The 22,459-nt window shown below is 44.1% G+C and overlaps 1 protein-coding gene across 4 annotated transcripts in view; it reads right to left on the bottom strand.

Moving 5' to 3' along the window:
* Positions 1-6,529, bottom strand: part of TRPS1 (transcriptional repressor GATA binding 1) — a 222,402-nt gene extending 215,873 nt beyond the window's left edge. For 2 of the 4 annotated variants that reach the window (XM_064442209.1, XM_064442206.1), the window contains exon 1: positions 6,282-6,529. The gene's annotated coding sequence lies outside the window, so the exon portion shown is untranslated. Of the gene's footprint in view, positions 1-5,498; positions 5,907-6,281 lie in introns of those variants that run through there. The other 2 variants (XM_064442210.1, XM_064442207.1) reach the window with 2 other exon arrangements.
* Positions 6,530-22,459: the final 15,930 nt, after the last annotated feature.

Here is a 22,459-nt window from a genome sequence, read left to right as displayed (position 1 = left end):
CATACCATGAAAATAATATTCACTGAACTGCCACCAAAGCTATGTTTAATATACTCTTCCTCTCTGAATCAAAATAAATTGTTTCTCGAAAAGAAGGCTCTGGGTGCTGGGCGAGAGAGAAGGGGTGGGTGGGGGATCAAACCGAAAAAAGGATAAACCATCTCAAAATGCCCATGGGGAAAAAAAAAAAAAAGAAGAAAAAAAAATCAGAAAATAGTTTAAGTTACCGTAACCTGAAATGCACCAGCCATCACAAAGAGCAATTGGAGAAATCCAGCAGAGCTCAGCAGGAAAGATTTTTAATAACAGATTGAAAAACAAGAATAAAAATAACTGCATCAACAGGGCCTTTCTTCCTCAGGCCACAAGCCCGTTTTTACTTGAATTTTAAAAAAATGGCAGTTTGGCCACTAAAACCAATCCAGAACATTATTAAAAGTTAAAAGCTACCAATTACTTCTGTCTGTTCTTTTAAAGCAAAGTTTGGCATTACGTCAGTTGATTTAAAGAAAACAAGAAAGAGAGAGAGAAAGAAGGAGAGAAAGTTTCCTGCTTGTATAAATTAAACCACCAGGGAAGGTGTCTAGCCACTTGTAAAGCATTTATTACAGGTTTTTTAAAGGGCTAGTAACATTTTAAAAATTAAATATTTTTAAATAAATTTAAGGGGAAAAAAAAAAACTTGATCTGAGCCCGGAAAGAAAGCAGACTTAAGAGAAATTAGACACGCGTGAACTGCAGCTAAGAAAGTAAAAAATCACTATTAGGACTGAACCTTGTGATTCAAAATAATTCTGTTTTCAAGGCAGAAATAATTCTGTTGTAGCTGCTGTACTCGCACACATCCCCTGCGAGCATGGAAAAGTTCCACTGAACATTACGGGATGGAACCAACTGGGTTCTGTAGGAACATCCTACGGAAGTGCCACTCGTGGCAGCTATGCAATTTAATGAAGAATATTCACTCTATAGCTTTTCTAAATCCATGTACAGAGATCTGCAGCAGGAGTAAGAGTCTGTACTTAATGCGGCAGGACCATAATAAAAATCACTGACAGAAAGATTAGCAATTTCTATTAAATTTTAGATGTATTTTCCACTGGTGCTGTTATTATTAAATTTTAAAGAACCACTTTAAAGGTACTAGAAAATAAGAAACCGATAGCACAGAACATGAATAAAACATAGACAGCTATTAAACAAAGTTTCTTACATGCAGCTATGCCAGTTCACCTAAATCACAGTCTTCTAAACCCCGTGACGCCAAACCAGAGACTCCTCTGACTCCGGACGGCACATCAAGTGGAAGGGTGTTCAGTTGTGCAACGCTTTTGAGGTGTGACAAAATGTCCACTGGGGACTTAAATCGAGACCACGGTAGTTATTCTCCCAGTGCTCCGTGTTTCGTTTGAGCCTTGGTCTGCATGACGAGAAGTCAGAATAATATGCCACCCCTTCACTCCCCCCCACGCTCCTCTGCCCCAGCAGTGTTTCTTATGTTCTGGGCACGTATACAACTGGCTAAGGAGCTGCGTTCTGGAAGGCCCTTTATTGATTAGGTGCAAAACAACATCCAGAAGTGAATAATAAGCATATTCTGAAAAATGTAGTTTCATGTCTTGCCCTTGTAAACATTTACTATTTAATGGTGTAATTGTACTTTAATCCTTCACATCATCTGATATAACTCATTACGTATTTTCCTTTTAATTAGCGAACACACAACCCAAAAAAAGCAAAGCCCAGAAAGTTTGCACGTGCCATAAAAACTAATGCGAAAATAGCCCTAAAGTAACCAAATATTCTCTATTTGGATGCAGGCTTATCTTTTTAAAGTCAAAAGAGAACTTCATTGGCACAGGGTGGGAAAAAGAACTCCATAATTCATGACAGTGCCAAGAGAAAAAAAAGTTCTTCTTCTCCAGGAGGACTGGAAAGGGCACTTTTATTTATCTTCTGGACAGACAAAAATAGTAGAACCTAGACCAGATATGCTGTAATTAATGTATCCAAAGGTCAACAGGCAATGGTATTTATACAATAGATGGGTGCAAACTACGCTGGCTGTAGTATTAATCACCCGTATTTGAAAATAGCGTTGCTTTCTTACTAGGTAAGAACTTAAGAAAGTTTCAGAAACAAAAAAAAGAGAAACCCTTCTTTTCTCATACCTGCCTGCTATTCTTTTTAACCAACTGCTTTTTAACTCGCGAGGTGTAATATTTGGGACAAAAATGCCCGAGCTTCCAGTCGCCCGGGACTGCCAAAAACAGACCCAGACTACCTCACTAGTTGTGTTGAGGAAACTAAATTAAGCAAGGGCAAACACCAACTGGAAAGTTGTCAGTTTACTGAATGAATGGCTTCATTTTACACACCAGTTAGAATACCTTAATCAGAATATATTTCTGTTCAAGGCCAATACTTTTACTACCAGGTGGCAGTTTGTTTTAACTGAAACTGTATTAAAAATGTAATTTATTTCCACTTTACTTTCACCTAACAAAAAGGGTTGTCAGATTCCCAGCCTGTCATGTTCAAAAATATTTAACCATAAACTTTCTCACAATGTTATATTTGGTGTTACCCACAAACCTTTATTAAAGCGATACTGCCAGTGTGGCTGCAGTTAAGATCTGAGAATGTTTCTATTAAGATTATTACATTAAAATATTGTCAAGAGTTTTTAAGAGACATAAATATTCATACACACACGCCCCCCTCAAACTTAGAAGGAAAGTTCCACATAAAAAGAAAAATTTAAATACATACCCAAAGTTGCCTGTTTGTAATTAAAATTTTGGGTTTTTCCTAAACGTCTTTGCTAATTTTTTAACTCTTTCACACTGTAATGTAAAATAGTTTTGTTTCAAAGCAACTGCCTGATAAAGTGCTAAAAGAGGTAATTCGCATGAACAGAAAGTAATTAGTCATTGTTTGCACAATGCTTTGAAAATACAAAACCCTATGTGTCAACTAGCATTAAAATATAATATGATTGAAACGCAGAGATTTAACAAGCAACCATTGCATTTCACAGACACTCGAGTCCACACACAGGACTTAGTACTACACTGTTATTAATGCACAATCACGATTCGTGAATAATAATGTTCTTCACACGCAGCCAGAGCGTGCGTGATAACAGTGTGTACTACAAAAGTTTACTACAAATGATAGACAACACGTGATAGAAAAATAATCCTGCTAGGGGTTCATAAAATAATACTGAATTTACTCGATCACCAATAAAAACATAAGGCAACCCACAAAGCTATCGTGTAAATTATGCTAAAAATGCATTAAAAATATAAGAGGATAACCTGGCTGCATCGTGTTTGATGCCCAGAGAAGTCTCAGATCTCTGAAGTTGTCATTTACATATTTTTTCTTTGTTAACATTACTATGAAAATAAAGAAAAAAATAAAGCCATAGTCTCACAGGCAAAGATTGCCCAGTGTTAAGAGTCTGGTTTAGAGGATCACAGGCAAAACATGTAAGCTTAAAAGCTGATGCAACTTTGCCCTTTACTTACTTTGTTGTGACTACGTATATGCAAAGTTTCAGAGAAAAGTTATTATGTGTAACCAAAAAGAAAAGCGATAATCACACAGAACAGGGTGGGTTATGAACTGACTGCTCATATCTAATCTCTCTTGGTCTTAAAAAGGTGAAGCAGACTTCTGTTGTCACAAACAGCCCAAGGATTAACTTGTATATAGGCACTGATGCACTACTGAACTCCAGCGCTGTTGATTCTATGTGGCAAACCTCAAGCAGGTATACATTTTTAAAGAGGGAAAAAGAAAAAGTCTTTTTTGTCCCCCCCCCCCCCTTCTAGAAAGAAAAGTTCCACTTGTTTGGTTTGACCACGTTGTTAACAAACTTTCATTCAGTGGTTAAAAAAAGAAAAAAAAAAAGAAAATCTTTCAAAGTGTTGATATCATTTCCAGACAGTCTTGTCAGCATCACAATTTACAGGAAATAGTTGATGTTCTCAAACAAACCCTGTATTTACTCATAGAACCAGAGTGCTTCAAAAAAAAAAAAAAAATCCTCACTCTTTTGGAGGGCTTTTTTTAAATGTCACTCTGGTGGAATATCTGAGAGAGCTGTCTAACCTAACACACGTATTGTGAACCTGAGGCAAACACACACTGCAGTTCAGAAGACTACTGTAACTTTTATTCTCATTTTGTCCACGTCAGGAACTGGCTCTTACCACCACTTTCCTTTGCTGCCCCTTGCATTTTTAACTCTGGCAGTCTTTTCTAAATGTTCAACTTTTCCTAAAACCAACAGGAAAGTAACATGATGCCACCAACATCCATAGGATTCAGTTGCGCAGTTGAAGACGACTGCCTGAATGGCAAAGAAGTTTGATGGTTGCTTGAGAGACTTACTGAACTCGATTAAATAAAACCTGGAGCGTATTAAATTATTGTTTGTTTCAATCAACATTCAAAATGCGCCGCGCGCTGTAAAAGCGGTGAAGGCAGCATGGTCCGCGTAATAGTTTACACTCTTTTTACTAGAAAATATCTTCCCCTCGGAGGGGATTTTCCTCGCCTTGGTACCCCAAGTGTGCTGAGGTGCCCCTGGCTCCAGCCCTGCCAGGCAGGGGACCCGCACTGGCGGAGGACGGGGTGATGGAGGGGAGACGTCTCTCCACTTCAACTGATCACTCATGCCCGCAGCTCGGGCAGCGCACTTGAGAGGTTGGCCATTTGCACACAGAAAATACAACCGATTGGGGAAAAAAAAAAAAAAAAAAAAAAAAAGATAAAATACAGAGGAGGCTAGAGGGCCCCACTAGGAACCGCGTAGGAGTGCCGGGATGTCTGAGCGCCTTGATTTGCAGCAGGGAGGCAGATAAACAAAGCCCCCGAAATGTCAAGTCCCCCTTGGGGAGCCGCTCGCGTCCCTGCCCGGCCCCGGCCCCGGCCCCGCGGCCGCTCACCCCCGGCCCGGCCCGGCCCGCCCCGGGTGCCCGGGGCGCGGAGCCCCCACCGCCCGCAGCCCCTCCACCTCCGGCCTCGCCTCCATTCATTCCGCCCTCCCGAAAAGCAAACAGGCGGGTAACTAAAGCGGGGAGCAGCCCCCCGCCGGCAGCCCCCGGGCGGCGGGGACGGGGGGGGGGGAACAGAAAGTGAGACGCTCCACGAAGTTGTGGCAGGCAGGGGAGAGCCGAGCGTGGGGACGCAGCGCGGAGAGCACAGCTTCGCCTTTAAGAGGGAAAAGTTTTACGTCTCCCTGCGCTCTGATTTCAAAAAAACCAAACCAAACCAAAACAAAAAAATAATCACCACCACCACGTCGCCTTTTCCCCCGGTGTGACCGGGAGGGACCCCGAGCCCCCCTCCCGGCGCAGCACAGCTCCGCACCCGGCCTCCCCCGGTGTGTCCCCGGGCAAGGAGGAGGAAAAGGGGAAGGGAAAATAAATAATTAAAAAAAAAAAAAAAACACAACAGGAAAAAAAAGTTTTTCCCAAACTTACTACTCTTCATGATGGTGTCTCTGTGCCCCGCTTGTCATGATCCCCATTAAAACTTCCAGCAGCGGCAGGAGCGGCAGGACTGTGCGACTGCAGCTCATCGGATGCAAACCCTCTTTGCTCGTCTTCTACTTCCACCCCCCGCGTCTCCCTTCCCCTCCCCCCGGAGCGCCCCGGTGCCGGGGAACCGGCGGCCGCGGAGATAAGGCGCGGAGAGGCGCGGAGGGGAGGGCAGAGCCGAGCCGAGCCGCACCGCACCGCACCGCACCAGCCCGCGGCCGCCGCCGCCGCTCCCCTCCCCGCCTCCGGGCCGGGGGGCTGCTCCCCCTGCCCGCCGCCGCCGCTGAACTTGACCCTCCCGACTCCAGCGGGGCTACTGCGGTTTTGAAGTCGCCAATTTCCAGCCATCACACATGGCTTTGACCCACCGGCGGGGGGGGGGGGGGAGGGGGGGCGCCGGGGGGGGGGGGGATGCACCAAAAAAAGCCTGTGAAACCGGAGCAGCCCCCCGTGATTACGCCCACCCCCCGCTTTTGTTGGGGTTGTTTGGGGTTTTTTTTTGGGGGGGGGGCTATTTTTGGGGAGGGGGGTGCCCCCCGCTGCCCCCCCCCTCCCCGGGCACATGCCGCGGGCGCCGCGCCCCCGCCCCGCACGGCGCCCCCCCGCCCCCCCCCCCCCCCCGCGCCCGCCGCCGCCGCCGCCGCCGCGCCGCCCCCTCCCGGCCCGCCGGCCGCGGCGCCCTCCCCGCCGCCGGGCCGCCCCCGCCCGCGCCCCCCCGCGCCTTACCTGTTGATTAACCGTCAGCAACAGCCCCGGCAGCCTGGAAGATGGTGGAGCCGCGGCGTGAGCCATGAACCGTCTCCTGCTGCCGGCGGAGTTGGCCGCGGATTATGTGGCGGTGGCCGGGGAGGGGGGGGGGGGGGGCGGGGGGGCGGGGGGCCGCGGCGCCGCTGCCTCCCCCCTCGGCCCCGCTCGGCGGGGAGGGGGCGACGGGCCCGCCGGCCGCCGGCGGGCGGTGCGGTGCGGTGCGGGGCGGGGGCGCGGGCGGGGGCGCGGCGCGGCGGGGCGGGGGGCGCGGGCCGGGGCACGGCGCGGCGGCCCCCGCCGGCGGCGAGGCGGCGGCCTGGGAGCGCGGGGCGGCCGGCGCGTTATCAGGACTGTTATCGCTTGTCAGGACCTCCGTCTCCCCGCATTACGTCAGTTTCAAGACACCAACACTATTAATATCAAAGGAGCCTTCGCGGAGGAAAGCGCCACCCCAGACGGAGCGCCCTTAAAGAGACAGTGCAGGCGGCCCCGCCGCGCGGCCCGCGCCGCCCCCCGCCTCCGCCCGCCGCGACGCGACGCGGCCTCCGCCGCCGGGCCACGGCCACGGCCACGGGCGCGGGCGCGGACGCGGGCGTGCGCGGCCCCGGCCCCGGCGAGCCCGGCCGAGGCGGCCGAGCGGAGGCCGCGGAGGGGGCGCGTCGCCCCCGCGGCCGCGGGGACTTGGGCTAAGTTGGAGCGGGAGCAGCCCGCAGGCCAGAGCCGCTCCCCGAGCGCGGCCCGCGGGAGGCTGCGCTGCCTTCTGCTGTCACTCGGGCCGCCGCGGTCCTGCGGGGCTAAAAAACGGGTGGCGGGGGGGTGGGCTGAAAGGTGCGACCCGCGCGCGACAATAGCTGCTCCCTCGGGAGCTCCGAGCTCGGCGCGGGGCACGGAGGATCCCGCCGGGAAACGCAGATTTAGTGTCGTCTCCCTCGTGTGTCGTGCCGTGCCCCCCGCTCCCCCCCCCCCCCCCCCCGGGTCAGTGCTGGTGTTGGGGCGGATGGACAGACGCTTCCCAAGTTTTGGGATGAATATTCCCCATTACCGCCTGCTCTTTGATACCAATCGCAAGTCAGCCCCAAGCTGCTGTGAGAAAACCCTCCCAACTTTTCCTGCCTGCGCAGAACCTTTTCAATTGAAAATACTCCGATTTCTGCCATGCTACAAATTGCCAGAAGTCTGTATGTTAATGTAAAAACACTCTCTAAGGAGAAGCAGTACATAAAAGGTTCCTGTGAAAGGGTTTTAAAATCCCAAATATAGTAGGCGTTAAAAACTATGTAAACATTTGTTGGGCATTTGGACACAATTTTTCTGCAGTTAGGTGACTTTATATGGCGTGTTTTTCCTCCCATGCAAGTCGTTTTAAACCGATTTCACATTAAAATAGATGCATTCTGGCTGCTTGCGACTGCTAACACGTTATTCAGGGGAGAAGCTGGAAAAGAGTTAAATCATTACAGTGTGAGAGATGAAGCTGCTTCCCCCCAAATGTTTGAAATGACATAACTTTTTCCTTACAATTTTATTCTCAAATACACGGTGAAATGTAAAGCGTAAAATCTTCAGAGATACACACTGACGCAAATGAAACCCTACTGTAAAACGTATGGCATCTGCAGCCCTCTCTCCAAGCTTAAACATTCTTCATATATGTGTAGTATAATCCACTGGCAGATTTGTAAAGTAATTGCTCATGTAAATCACCCAGTAACACATTTCCCCCTTAAGTTCTTTTGTAGGATTGCCTGATAAAACACTTTATGAATAGAAAAGCAATAATTCACATAGAAGAGGTGAACTTGTCATGTTGAAAATGGAAGGTAAAATATAGTTGCGCAATGAGGCACAGTGTAGGATCCCCGAGACGGGGAGAGGAGAACCGACAGATTATGTGTGGGACTCCCTCCACACCCATCAGCAGAAAATCAGTTCGAGCAGTAGAGATGTTTGTACGTGGAATGAGAAGAAAAGTAGTATCGGAAGTTAAAATTTGTTACAAAGTCTGACTCGATACTTCGGTGTCAGGGCCACGCTCAGCAGCACCTCACTGACACACACAGAACCTTTCCTGACTTCGTAAACCTTTACTTTTTCTCACGCTGCGAATGCCATGGCTGAATCACAGTGGAAGACACAAACCACTCGCACAAATTTTAGTGAATGCAGAATTCTGAAAAGCAAGTATTTTTGTCCCGTTCGCACCTATTCGAACATGTTCTTCTCTGCAATTTAGATTTTATTATTGCTGAGTATGTCAGCCCTGAGTGAGTGTTCCCTTGGCAGATGTCTTGCCTATGAAGGGTTAAAATCAGCAGGTATTTTGTCTGATGACTTGGCTAAGCATCTTACAAGCAGGGCTTGAGTGGAAAATATTTAAACAAGGGTTATTCCCCTTTGCTTCTCCGCTCTAGTGAGGCTTATTAATGTCTTTTTATTTTAAACCAGGAAATGATGCCCCCCACACCTTAAATCCCAGCCAGTTCGTATGTGTGGCTGCAGCTTTCCCAGGTTTTATTCGCATTATGACAGAGAAACCGTGAGGAAGATCGATAACAATGAAAGCACAGGTTTCAACACGTGTAAACCTTGATAACAAACACACCTTTTTTCACCTGTAGCACAATGTTAGAGAGATTTATTTTTTAAAAGACATAAGCCTCCCTTTGCATATGCTTTTAAAATGAAACCGCAAAAGCCATTCATAAGCGAAGATGAGAAGGACGAAATATGTCTTCCTAGTTTCGAGTAGACAACTCTAATGAAATACTGTATCTCTCAGAAAAACTTTGTTACCGTATCTTTGTAAAAAATGCTTGCATGATACATTCTGCATTTCAAGTTAAAATAAAGCAGATCAAGAAGACGTCAATATCAATCTGTTTATATTCACCACAAAAGAACTGTAGAGAACTTAATAATGGCAAAAATATTTTCATAAACCTTTTCAGGCAAATTATTTATTTATGAAATAATTTACAAAGAAAATTTTTACCTCATGGCTTAGATACATTGCATATGCTTATGATTGACACAATATGTTCAGGCTCAAAGGCCCGTATAGCCTCTTTTTTTTTTTTTTTTCCGCCTTTTTTTTATCCTAGCAGGAATATTTCAAAACAACCAACTAATTCATGAAGTCATACGGTAATTGTTTGACAGTTGTTTCTAATACAGAAAAATAAGTTATGTATATTGTTTTCATTCAAATATTTGTTGATTTGTTGTTAGAATCCTTTGACGTTGACATGCCACAAATTGCATTAAGAGAAATATTGGAGATTTATTTTCATTTATTATCTTCTGCTGTCAAACATTTGCAAAACCACTTAAAGCAAGTTTTATTTCACTTTATTTGAAACTCATCATCTGTGTGATAGTAGTTGGTTGCTGAAATAACAGTCCAGCTTTCTGTAACAGATAAGAGCTGCGGAAATGAAGGAAAAGCAGCAAAGCGAGAAGATGCAGAGAAAGTGCTGCTTTCACCAGAGGCATGAACAAAGTAACTTCTAAATAATCCTCCATTTTTTTTTGCACTCAGGCACATTCTCCATTGAGGGAGAATACAGAGGCCAGTCACAGTTGCTTCTTGAAGGAAAACAGTAAAACAGTCATTGTTTATCAAGATGACATAACATGCCATTTATGCCTTTATTGTTTAATGCAGTTTCTCTTTTCTTGTAGTTTACTCAGCATAGATACAAAGAGGGATTAACAGTTAAGCATAAGCATACTTGTTTTACAATTTCAGCCTTTTAGTGCATAACTTACTGACTTAAAGTACTAGAGCCTATAATCACAATGATTTTACCTGATGTAACATGCGTTTCAGAAATATAATCCAACTGTTTACCCTAACACATCATAAATCGCAATTCTTTACAAAAACCTCAGAGATTGACATCCATTGCTCTTAAATGCCTGCTGCTTTAGCACACATCATCAAGAAAGTATTTCTGTATTATTCTCCCTCCAGTTGGTAGTATATCACATGAATTCTAAAGACCATTTTCTTATACTGTCTTCAATAATGAGCATTTCGAGGAGCATTTAGTTATGTGTCTGAGGCACTCCCGTGTGAGTTTCTTGGGAATATAAACACGGCAACTTGCAGGGTTTCTGCAGACCCGCTTCTTTTCCTTGCACAACTTTTGTGACATGAAATCATCGGGAAACTTTTGTTCCCTTTCTTACACCCTGCACAGAGTCGAGTTTCTAAACTTCAAGTTGTGTGCCAAAGGCAAAAAACTACCACCAATTTTCAAAGAAACGGGACTGGGAACCCTAACGATGTGGTTGAAACGTCTCTGAAAAGAGATTATGCGTTGTGATAGACAGGGCAGCGCTGAGAACAGCCAATGAAACAGCATGCAACAGAAGAGCTAATACCATGGCATCATCCCAGATTCAACAGATGTTTTCTAGGGGGATTGGATATCTGGTAATGGGAAATGGAACCTTTCTCTTCTATGTCACTGGTTTTAACACAGGCCAGTAGTGATGGAAAGTCAATAATATCCGATGCTTGTCTGGTAGCTTTCTCCACTACGTGGTAGAAAAATGTCCTCCTGACCATAGCACACCGTGGCCAGCCGGGACTCCCCAGTGCCCCAGTGGCACTGCCGCCAAAAGGGCCTGCATGGAAATGCCTCGAAACCCTCTTCCCTCTGAGCAGTCTCCCAGGGAGGGATGAGGAACACTGACTGGGCATAGACTGCTCCTGCTAATGGTGTGTCTGCAGATAGTTAAAGAACTCTGGCAGCCGCAAAAGATTATTTATCACTTTACGCTATCGTAAAATCTACTAGAAAATTAAAAATGCTAAAACACCAGACTCCCTGAAATCATTTACATGCAGGAATCCACATAATTGTATAGATTTTGATCTTAAAAATGCTGTGTAAAAGGCGTTCATCCAAAGCTCTGAAAAACCTCACATGCACATACACATACATACGGAGTAATATATGATGGTTGTCTCCCAACAAGTATCAGTAAAAGAGGTGGCAGCGTTTCTTCCCGCATTGCAACCGCAAGTTCAGCAAATCAAAACAACCTGAGCCCCCTGTCCTGTCATCACCCCCTGCCAGACAGAGCCGCTACCTCTCTCTGCCTCAGTTCCACATTCATCTTCCTCCCAGCATTTCCAGCATTTCTGGGAAGGTTAACCTGGATCGGTTCAAAGTGCATTGAAGTCAATGGAAAAAAAAAAAAAAGCTATAAACGAGTTCAGTAACCTTTACATTAGGTCCCATATGCAAGTATTTTTCAGTCTTATTCTTAAGGTTTATCGCTTTGAAATTGCGATGTTCTGGACATAACAATATTAAAACTCACTACAGTATCTTCTAATATAAAGCAACGATTCTGTACAGTTGTATTCAAAAGGAGTTTTCTTTCATCTGTTTTTTTTGTAAATAGCTTTTTTCTTTTCCATTTATGACTTCTCACTGGTTTCAAATCTATTTTTTAATGTGACAGACTACAAGCAACAAGTTTTTATTGCAGAAAAGATTTATTTACATAGATACTGATGCAAGGTCTCAGATTAAGTTTAAGAAAAGGGAATATCTTTCAAATATATGTGTGTGTATTTATATATTTCACTTTGCAAAAAAGGGCACTTTCCATTCCAATACGAACATCAAATGCATACCCACAACATATGGCCCAGGAGGTGCAGTAATAGCTATTGGGAATCTCAGACAGAAAATGCATTGGTAAAATTACCAAGATGCTGTCACTATTTCCAATTACAAGTGGAGGGAAAGTGGCACGATGAAGGCAAACGTGGCAATGTAACACATGGTCTTTAGTGGTCTCTACCAGTTTCCTATGAAGCTCTTTAAGGCACACACACAAGGACATGCAAGTAACTACATTTCACCGAACTAATATATCTAACTTTCCAAGTGTGCAATGCTTTGTGTAAGGAAGGGCTTGACCTTAATCTGGCCTTACCCTCTGTATCATAAACCAGTCCATCTTGCAAAGACGTGATGTGATGAACGACCGCGTACCAGGAGTGATTACTGATAGGCAGAAATTTGCCTTGCGTCATCTCCTGAACTTGGGATGGGGGATTTTTTAGAGCAAAAGGAAGAAAGATCAGGGTGTTCATAGAATTAGAGAATCACAGAATGGCTGAGGCTGGAAGGGACCTCTGGAGGTCATCTTGTCCAATCCCCCTGTGCAAGCAGGGTCACCTACAGCCAGTTCCTCCATTTGGAGACTTCATAGTTTTCCAGTAGTCTATGCAACTGCTATAACTTGTTCCTGAACTGCGACAACTCAAAGGAGCTTTCTAATCTGAGTAAGAAGCACACCCTGACCCACTTTCTGTCTGACCTCTGCATAAGAATAAATACACATCCACAACTCTGAAATTTAAATATGATACCTCTTTTAATGCTTAGTCGTTGCAAACAGGTAACCTAACAAGAATGCCACCTTGGTTAACACTAAGGCTCATTGACACCGAGATGAATATAAACCACGTCCTTTAGTTGTGAAATGGCAGTGCCATTTTGAAAAACATGAAACAACTGTAGGCATCCTTTAAACTTATTCAAGAGCTTGCTTACTTTTCCTCAGTGGTTATCAGTCTCGAAAGAGGATTTCTTTGGAAATAGTCATTCCTTTAGGGAAGAGCATATCAACCTACACAAGTGGCAGCAGCCTTAGGTCACCTGGTCCTTCTCTCTCACTTAGAAACCTCATTTCTGTTCATACCTCTCGCTCTTCAGGAGCTGGATCACATGCCCGTACACAAGGTTTTACTGAGCACAGTGTGAATCAGGCAAAAATAATGCTGATGGATCAGCGTTCATTTGCACTTGGGATCTTGATGTGGTGAAGTGCAGATCATGACCCAGAAAACATATGTGTCCTTGTCTACTTCAATGCCTGGACACACTGATCCCACAGAGGGCAAAAAAAATAGCCTTCACTACTTCAATTTTTTTTTCCTTCTTCCTGACTCCACTGCTTTAGGTCCTTTCATTGCTCACATAAAACAGACGGTTACCTTATGACATAGTAAAATATTTATGTGTTAGACTTCTTACTTAACAATGGCCAGAAATGCCCTTAACTGGCCAGTGAAAAACCTGGATAGTTTTGGCAATTTTGCTGTACATGTTATATTTTTTCCCTACTCAGCGTATGCATCAATGGCAGTAAAAAACCTAAACCAGAACAAAAAACCAACTCAAACCAAGTAACTCATCCCTGACCAATCCCTTCCTCCTTAGTTCTTCAGCATTGCAAAATACACTGGTATTATTGACATTAACATACACATTGAACTAAGGATCATTAGCTATTTTTAAATAAAGGACATAAAGCTATGCATTATGACTAATATATGAAGAGTCCTTAATACAGTGACTTGTAAATAGAACATTTGTGATTAATAGCTTTATATTTGTGGAAAGAGGTATCTTGTTGAATGACTGGTGTTTAGGGTATGGACAGAAAATGATCTGGACTATTTAGGAATCAAAACAGTAAAAACAAATATGGAGATTTTGAAAGATATATCTAAGAAAGGGCTATGTGACCTTCATGAGCCCTTAGTTGCAGAAGCCAGAATGGCTTGCACGTAGGAAGCATCCCTGGGGGTAATGGTACTGGTGCCGTATTTCTCCTTGTCAGGAGCTAGAGACAGCCCAACTAGCAATCCAGAGATGCGGCGAGCAAACCGCACACTGTGACGCAAATTCAGGTGAGTAAATTCAGTGCACTGAAAAATGAACTCCTATTTTTTGATGAAGGCAGGTGATGAAACACAGAGTGAATCCAGACCAGCGATGGGGTGGGCATTCTCAAGAGGAGGCACGGAAAAGAGAGTCACACCTTGGAAACTCTAGAAAAAAACCACATTTTTTTAAATTCTGCACCGCACTTTCTGATTTGACTTTTGCAGGCCTAGCTGAGGGTGTGAATGAAATGAAGGGACCCAAGTATGAAAATAGAAGTGCCTGCCTAAAATAAGCTACAAAGGGTAGCTTTTAGGGAGATGTGTACACCTAGGCTGCTAATTATGACAAGCAGGCCAATGAGGCTGTCAGGCATAGAGAAGTAAACAAAAGGATGCATCAGAGAAGTAGCACCTCTCCTATAGCAAACTTCAAGTATCATTCAGACTCTTGATGAGATGCATTTTAACACGATCTGTGTAAAGAGAAAGTCCTTTTTTCCCTTCCTCTGTAATGCCATTATTGGAGATATGCAAGCAGTAGAAGAAAAAAAGGCTACTTGGGAAGGGCTCATGCATAGCGAATTTGTTTTCCCCCTTCCCCATCAACAGTAATTACAACCATTCAGACAAAGCTGGTTTTCCCAGTAGGACTGGCTGAAAATGCACTTCATTTACATGGCCTAATTGGACTTTTTTGGCCAAGGTTGTTCTATACACTGACACTAGGACTAGGTACTTAACATTGAAAAGTACATTATTGTGGTATTGAAGTTAAGGATTTCATTACTTTGAAGTTAGAAAATTCAGAACGAAGGTGTCTCCTTTAACATTAGTGCTTCAGTACTGTGTATATGCATAAGAATAATATCGGTAATTATACTGGCCCCAAACAGTTAAGAGTCTGCAAATTAAACAAGCAGTCTTCTTATTTTCTTCTTTCTTTATGAAAGGAATAAAATAAAATATGGATGTATATGCTATTACATGAAATGTTTGCTATATAGTCCCGTGGCCTTCAGAAATCAGTGCAATGAGCAGATCAGCTGATTTGTGAAGATCTACTACAGAAGCAATTTAGGGGAAAAACCCCACGTCGTTCTATATTCTGCTATTTGCATTATGTAAGAGTTGGTTATTTTTATCCTTTATTATTGTTATAACTATCTTTTCTCACCCAGCAGGACACACAGTTCATGAATATGTATCTTATAACCTTTTCTAAGCCAGTGCCCAGGTTTAGTTTCAGGGCTTTCCCTATTGTACGTGTCCTCTACAATCAGAGAGGTTTTGCAGAGTCATCAGTGCAAACTCAAGCCATGTCTAGAAAGAAAATTTGCATAAATATTTCACCAGGCCTTCGTGTAGACAAGGTTCCTGCAGCTGAACCTGTTTTTCAGCATATTTAATTGCCACAGTAATTAGAACATGAGGGCTCAAATCCACAAAGATACTTGGGTGCCTAATTCTCATTAATTTCAATTGAGAGACGGCACTTATATCTCTTTATGGACAGAGAAGACACAGAAACCTCAAGAATCTTATCTGTTCTAAAACTCCCAGACAAATATTGCTATCAGCTTCTTCAGAGCAGAAGGAATTTTTTTTTAATTCCTGAAGAAGGTACGTCTTAAGCTCAGGAAATGATATGATAACAGTGGAGGCTGCATTTGTCTCTCACCTCTTTTCCACCCATCCAGCCCTTTCAAATGGCAGGAAGTTCCCAGATCATGGGCTGCTTTAGGAAACACAAGAAGCAAAGTAAGATATTCTCTGCTGATCACTGGAAAATGAAGCTGGCAAATTATGCTTTTTTATGGTCTGATAAAACCCCCCAAAGTTAGTGGGAGGAGCATGGCTCTATACCCCTGCCTAACCCTCAGATGTAAAGAGAAATCATGATCACACCTCCAGACATGAGCCCCTAAGACTGGAGTTTCTGGACCTGCACATGATCATCCAAGTCTGGGCTGATGCCCAAAGGCCGGATCTGCCATGCTGTCCTTCTCCTGGCCACGCACCCATATCCCTTTGCTTGTGTTGTGCCAAAGTTCATGCAACCGCACTGTAAGCAATAAAAGGGAACCTTTTTATCTCTTTTTATTAATTGCCAGTTCAAAAATACAATATTTGGGACAGGGAAAAGGGTGGGACTTCCTTTTTTGGTAGGGACTTTGCCATGAAACAACAGCCAACCTTTGGAGGCATGTCTCCAGAACCACCTGTGCGGGCGATGGAGGGAGTGATGACTACCATCAGCTGCCCTTTGAAGGAGTTTCTCTCTCGTCATCCCTAACTACTAAAGAAGCCCAGCCTCTTAGTTTAAGCAACTGGGGATGTCATTTATGTGATATGAATACACACCCAGAGTTGCGTGATTAATCACAATCTCCCCACCTTTCTGCTTTAAAACTTCAATCTGAGCTTTGCCTTGATATGCCATGTAATTGTAATGATACTTCCTAAATAAATATTAAAAATAGGGAAAGTGTATCTCACAAAGATAGAGCTTAAAGTCAGAAGAAAACGTTACAAGCTCTGGTTTGCCTTTCTGCGTAATTCTGGCCACAGAACTCTCAATGCTGGCGGTGCCAGGGCTATAACTGCAGTGTGAAGGTAGTATATCTTTCTAAAGATGTCCGTCTTGATTTAAAGACTTCCAGTGATGAAGGATTCACTGCACTCCTAGGTAAGTTGTTCTAGTGTTTAATTACCATCACTCTTAAAAATGACCCTAACCTGATTAACTTCAACTTCCAGTTAGTTCTACTTTGTTTTATTTTATTTTATTTTATTTTATTTTATTTTATTTTATTTTATTTTATTTTATTTTATTTTATTTTATTTTATTTTATTTTATTTTATTTATTTTATTTTATTTTATCGAAGTGAGACCCTCTCCTCCATGTATGGACTTATAGACCATAGTTTCATCACCAGTTACCCTTCTTTCCCATAAAGCACACAGACTAAGTTTCCTTCATCTCTCATCCTGGATAATTTCAGTTACTTTTTCTGAGTCTTTCATCATTCATTTAAATACTTTTTGAAGTAGAGACACTACAGCTGGTCAAAGGTTAGAGCTACTCTGTTAACTTTCAAACTTTTGTGCTTATCTATACTTCATAAGTATTTGACGTTCACGTATCACTAATATAAACATCAAGTGTCTGTCCAAGCAATCGCCCAGGAATTTTTTTTTTTTTAATTTAAACATATTTGGTGATCAACAATTAATGTTTCAAAATCACTTCTCACTCTTTGTGGGGAGTTGAGTTGTGCTTGGGTTGGTTGTTTTTTTTTGTTAAACCAATAAGAAGCTTTTTGTGATTTGTTTGCTTTGATTTATGTGTTGAAATTGGAAGAAAATCTTTCAAGACTTTGAAAATTACTGGAGTAAGCACAGCATACTTCATTCTCAGACTCCTCATGGCAAAAGTCACTCTAGTCTAATTTACTAGAGGTCCTAAAAATAAAGGATTTCCTTTCTAATGGTAAGAAATAATCAGTCATTAGTTATAGGTTCTGTCGTAAGTCTGGGCAGCAATGTCACTGAATAGTACAGAGTCACATTTTTTACTGGCTATTATTACTTGGGCTTTAACAAGAAGATCCTAGGAAGGATTCTGCCTGCTGAGACACTAAGTTATAATCTTCCAAATGAAGCCAAGCTAATAACTATTCCCAGGGCAAGACAAATCTGCAGGCACTAACTAGGTTAGTGGCTATTGCACTCTGCATTTAATCTTGAATATGGTAGATAGGCAGGTGGGAGTGGGACTGAGGGGAAGATTTGAACAGCAAGAGAAACCATTCCTCTAAGATGATAAAAAATTCTGACAGCGTCTTGAGCATCTTCATTCACACTCAAGCCAAAGGGAGTTGAAGTAATTTACCCTTCTGAAGGAGCCAAAGGTAAGGTTTGCACTGCTTTTCTCACAGTGAGAACCTCAAAGCCAGGGCACCTGCATCAAGCAGGCTCACAGTGGGAAATGTAAGTGAGGAAGAAATAAGGAGTCAGCCTGTGCATCCCTTTGCTGCAGCGAGAGCAGGTCTGCAGCTGCCTGGGGCACTCGCAGGGCACTGCGTGTGGCACTGCGGAGCGGTGCCTGTTTGGTGGAGGCAGAACTTACTCCTCTCACACATGAATGTGAGGTGCTTCACAGACCGAGTACCCATTTGTGCACCAGTGTCAGCAGATTGCTCCCCCTTCCTGTGCTGGTGGCCAGTGTTTGTGGTGCTCTCACTCCACTGGAGATCCAGCACAGGTGACCAAGGTGCCATGAGGACAGCTTCCCCACCATCCCATGGCTCACAGACTGGCCCCTTGTAGTCTTCCAACATCTGACTGCCAACAGAAATGTGCCGCAGCACGAAACTTCTGCTGTGGGCAGCACAAAAACCACAAGCACGTCACTGCGCCACCAGGTCTCATTCCAGGCCTCTGCCACCTCTACGGCAGCTAACCAATCAGTCTCAGACCTATGCTCAGCAAAAGGGGCTTGGGTGGTGCCGACTGAATGCATGTTTCTAATTTCTCATTGTTTTCCAGAGAATATAGTCGCTGCTTGTGCTCTGATTTGAGGTCACCAGAGATTGAAGGTATTTGGCACATCAGTCCGTGTTGAGGATGAGGTTCCTGGGATGGCTGGACATTCAGGAGCCGTGGGTGTCCACCATGGAGCGCACCAGCCCAAAAGGCATTCGTGTACGCAAGCGATGGAGGTGGATCACAAACACAGAGGACAAAATGGGCAGCACTTCCAGTGGAGAGACACAGACATCTGATCGCTGAGGAAGGTGCTGTGCTGGCACAGTGGCACATCCAGTGGCACATTCACTTCCATGCTTTTAATGCTTTTGTTTGTTTGTCTGGGCAAATATCTTAAGCAACTTAAAAAAAATGAATTGTTTAAATGTCAAATATAAAATGTGGCTTATTTTAAACAATGTGTGTGTTTCAACCAGCAGTTTGACATTAGAAAGGCAAAAACCATATTTTGTCTCACAACCTGCTTAAAGCAAAACAAAAAGCTAAGTTACAACTCCTCACAAACAATGAAGGCAATAAATACAGTAAATTACTGTTTTATGTGAGACAATATACTAATGTTAACTGAAGCAATGGAATTAGAAAACAAACTCCCTCTGGGAACAATTCTCACACCCCTGTTTTAGAAGGAAGCAGAGTTTACTCGTAAATAATTTAATGCATTTACTCCTGCTAGACTGGACTGACAGGTCTTCCATATACTGAAGCTTTGCTTCTCTGATAATTGCAAACTTTTTGAACTGAGAAGGCTGTCAACTAAAAAGGTCTGCACAGTCACTGTAGGACTATCTAGGAACATATAGATGTGCTATATAACATAGTATTACTGAATTTTGCTGTCATGCAGGTCACCATTTAACAATAATAATAATAATATTTCTTCAGACCTACTTCTTCTGTTCATGAGTATGTAAATAATCTCCTGTTCAAAGTCATATAGCATTCCCTTAGCAACTGTAACGCTCATTTACATGGACGAGCAATACAAAGGAAAAGACACATTATCATCTGGGTTTTTTAATGCAATTTAGCAATTAGAAGAAAAAAGGAGGGAAAGCAGCTGAGTCTGTAAGCACAGCGTGATAACCTCTGCTGTACAGAAGTATAAAAGAACCAGAAGAACAGAAACAAAAACTGTGTAAACGGTGATCCCTGTTACCTGCCTCTGAAAGTTCCCTCACAAAATACTGGACTTTGCACTTACATTTGTTTACACTTCCTCTTCATGTCTAATTTTCATGCCATGTTTTTACTTGCTTTATCTGCAGTGTTGGTATATCTCAACTCACAGAAATAGATTGGATTCAGGGTTTGTCAAACCTGGATTCGGCACTTAGAATTACAGAGCTATCATAATCAATGGCTTCTTCTAACCCCCTTGTTTTTGACTTAACCTTTCTCTATTAACCACTCAAATGCATCTTCATAAGCAGGCTAAGTACCATTTAGCCCTGACTTCAACCTTAATTGTGGCTTTCCTTCTCACAGATGACTGTCAGGCATCAGGGCTACCCACAGATTTCCTAAGACCCGAGTAGAAGAGAACTTGGAAACTGGTCGCTTGACACAGAGATGAACAGTAGGAATTTTGGCACTGATTATTCCCAGAGTTTATTTTTCACAGTCGCTGATGCCCTGAACCGCCAGGGCCAATCTTGATACCATAGGCACATATCTGTCGGCATTTCAGAGACTCCTCTAATCTAATTTGTAGCTGTGCAAGACTGCTATTTAGACTGGTCACTAAGTAGCTGCAGCCTTGCTTCCACCTCAGGAGCAGAGACCATTAGGAGCATTGTGAAACAGCTGGGTAACCCTAGCATGGGGGAAGGAGGGGGAGGCCAGCATTCCCGGCAGAGCTCTAACACTTATCCTTCCTGTGGAGCTCCCCAAACTACTCCCACCGGTGCAGGAGTTACCACTCTCCCTTTGCTACTGACTGCAACCCAGCGAGCTGGAGGAAGATCTGATGCTGCTGCCGTTGCCACTGCAACCCTCCCACGAATTCCAGCAGGGAAAGACAGTGAAAATTATCTGGGAATGAGCTGAATCAGCTTCTTTTGTGTCGGCGCCTTGGCCGCACCCGCTGTGTGGCCAGTCCCACCCAGCACTCATCAGCTTCTGAGTAGGAACTGGGGAAGGCTTGTGTGTTTGTGGACTTCCCTCTGTGCTGGGAGGGTGATAACCCAGATCTGGGAGTGAAATGGCTAAATTTAGGTCTCTGCCTTGGGTTCCTCATAGGTAAAGACTGGATCTCACCACCTCCATTCCACTGGAATGAGTTTGTAAAGGCCTTCACAAGAGGTACAGTTGTGAGGTGATGATTCCGCTCTGCTCAGGATTTGCAGGAAACTGGCCAGTGGCTGTTAGTGCAGGAGGGCCTGGGCTTGCAAATTCCTTGGTCAGTGGTCATGTGCCACATTCTTCTGAAGGCTGGGAGAAAAGCACAAACCTCAACACAGTCATCTTGGGATCTGCCTCTGCAAAGAAAAACAGCAGCCCAGCAGCTGGTGGCCCCCACCTTCTACGCTTACAAATTAGCTTGAACATGCTCCAGAACCGTTTTACAACCATGACCCTAGCAGATCTGAGGCGCATACACCTGAGTCTAATCACAGCATCTTAAAGCTTTTGTACATATGAAGAGCAAAGTGGTGATAAATTGCTTTTGGACGCTCATCTTAAGTGTATGATGCCAGCTCAGCAGTTATCATCATTTTCAAGTTGCAATATCTTTATCTTTTGTGCCTCACCCCAACAGGATTTGCACAAAGTCTTTCAGAGGGGAGGAACAGATATCTGCACTCAGCAGCACTCAGGACAGAATCATAGAATCATAGAATAGCTTGATTTGGAAGGGATCTTTAAAGCTCATCTAGTCCAACCCCCCCTGCAATGAGCAGGAACATCTTCAACTAGATCAGGTTGCTCAGAGCCCCGTCCAATGTGACCTTGAATGTTTCCAGGGATGGGGCATCTACCACCTCTCTGGGCAACCTGTGCCAGCGTTTCACCGTGCTCATTGTAATATTTTTTCCTTATACCTAGTATAAATCTACCCTCCTTTAGTTTAAAGCCATTACCTCATGTCCTATAGCAACAGGCCCTGCTAAAAAGTCTGTCCCCATCTTTCCTATAGTCCCCCTTTAAGTACTGGAAGGCCACAATAAGGTCTCCCCGCAGCCTTCTCTTCTCCAGGCTGAACAACCCCAACACTCTCAGCCTGTCCTCACAGAAGAGGTGCTCCAGCCCTCGGATCATTTCTGTGACCCTCCTCTGGACCCGCTCCAGCAGGTCCATGTCTCTCCTGTGCTGAGGGCTCCAGAGCTGGACGCAGCACCGCAGGTGGGTCTCACCAGAGTGGAGTAGAGGGGTAGAATCCCCTCCCTCGCCCTGCTGGCCGCGCTGCTTTTGATGCAGCCCAGGATATGGTTGGCCTTCTGGGTTGCGAGTGCACGTTGCCAGCTCCTGTCCAGCTTTTCATCCACCAGTACCCCCAAATCCTTCTCTGTAGGGCTGCTCTCAATCCCTTCATCCCCCAGCCTGTATTGATACCGGGGGTTGTCCCAACCCAGGTGCAGGACCTTGCACTTGGCCTTGTTGAACCTCATGAGGTTCCCACAGGCATACTTCTTGAGCTTAGTAAGGGCCATGCAACATCCAGTGTTGAAGAAAACATCAACAGCATGTAAAATATCTTGGCTTGTTGTGTATGCTTCACATCATAGGTTAATTTAAGTGGATCATCACCCTCCTGTTGTATTCTTGTTTCCTAGAAATGTCCTGGAACACGCACATTTATGATGTCCTGCTGATATGAATATTCCTACATTTGTCAAATACTGCCACTGCCACTAATATTTTAGCTTGTGTCTTTTTAAACTGAGTAGTCAGACTTGAACTGGGTAG

Source organism: Phalacrocorax carbo, chromosome 2 (genome assembly GCF_963921805.1).
Source record: "Phalacrocorax carbo chromosome 2, bPhaCar2.1, whole genome shotgun sequence".
In the NCBI taxonomy this organism is placed as follows: Eukaryota; Metazoa; Chordata; class Aves; order Suliformes; family Phalacrocoracidae; genus Phalacrocorax; species Phalacrocorax carbo.
Note: the sequence above shows the minus strand (reverse complement) of the source record. Positions and strands in the feature narration are given on the sequence as shown.